Genomic DNA, 1,622 nt, shown 5'->3' with positions numbered 1-1,622 from the left:
GTATTATTCTTTACGCATCCTAATAGAATTTGGAAATTAAAAATTTGGGCTGGGCCGCTGGACACAACAGATGTGGCATTTCACTTCATCTTGTAGCAGATACATACAGATGCAGACATGGTCTTTAACCACTTAACTTTCGTGTAAAGGTTATTTGACTTGTCTTGAGTCTTATTCAAGTCTCGGTTTCCTAGCCAAGTCTTGAACCTGGGTCCACAACCTCGCCACCTTGCCAAACGCTTTTGTATCTAAACTTACGTTGCAATTTTATTAAGTTTATTTAAGTTCAAATGACATTTCATACATAACATTATTTTATCAATCGAAGTAATGAAACCCATCAAATATTTGTATTGTCATCAACATGTTTGGTTGAAATGTTCTTGTAAATGAAGATTTTAATATGTATAAATTAGTGCTCATTATGCAAAATGGTTTAAATATATTGCACCTTAATCTATTGTTAGTTGTCAGCATAATCAAAGATTTATGCGTATCTAGTACATCGTCCGTTGTTAGGGGGGAAACCCCTGATTGGTATATGCATTTATAGTGATTTGTTGATGGTAATGGGGAATCCCCGATTGATGTTGTAACCACAACTGGTGTGTTTCTGTCAATGCTTCTTGTCTTTTGACTGTATGTATTAAATCGTCACTCATGGTTCAAGCAATTTCAGTGTTTTATTCTGTTTTTTTAATAAAAATTGTTCTTGGTCGACATGCCCCACCCTCGCCAACAAGTAACGTAACAAAAATTAGGATTGAAATGAATGATATATTTTTTACGAGCACTATAGCACATTCTCCCGAGATTTAGAACTACTTGGAAAAGCACATTCCTATAAACATTCTGCTCCTTATATTGTTAGAAAGTCCCATCATGTCATGCCACTGTCCTTAAGCAAAATAAAATCAATGACTGCATGCAGTGCTTACTGCTACCACTAAACCGCACAACCCGTTTAAGTGTAGCATCTCATGTTTCCAAAAAGATTTGCCAAATGGTAGCCACACCCAACATTGCTTAACTAGACGAGAATCGTTGTTTCAGTGCGACATGGCAGCCATGATTTAAAAGGTTGATGATGACAACTACAATAAGTATGATAAAAGCCTATGGGGGTGGTAGGCCTAGAGATGGTGATAGTAATGATGATTACCTTCGTATCATACGATCATGATTAAAACAATTTTCCCACGACTTTAAAAACAAATCCACTCTTCTGAAGGGGAAAAGTCCCAGTAAAATAGATCACGATAGTGACGAAGAAAATTACAACAATAATAATGATCAGTGATATATAATTATATATAAGTGACACAACAACGATAAATTGGTATAGTAATAGGTAGAACTACTGCCTCTACATCTCTGCTTACAATTTCGTAGCCACTTGTTTTGGGGAAAACATTCAAAAGAGAAATTGTATTATTCAGGCCAAGGCAGTGCCAGTATCTCGCTCGAGCCAACGCCTCAATTTGCCGGGTTTCTGTAATTGCCTTTAATTTAGTTTTTTAAGCAGAAGATCTACTGAATAATAATGAATTCTATGATGAGACTAGTATGTGAGTAGTCTCCAAAGAATTACAATTTGGAGCAGCCACACAGTGGCGAATCTA

This window comes from Anneissia japonica, unplaced genomic scaffold, assembly GCF_011630105.1.
Source record: "Anneissia japonica isolate Jap-2015-1 unplaced genomic scaffold, ASM1163010v1 scaffold287834_len5846547_cov211, whole genome shotgun sequence".
Classification (NCBI taxonomy): domain Eukaryota; kingdom Metazoa; phylum Echinodermata; class Crinoidea; order Comatulida; family Comatulidae; genus Anneissia; species Anneissia japonica.
This window is presented reverse-complemented; position numbering follows the sequence as displayed.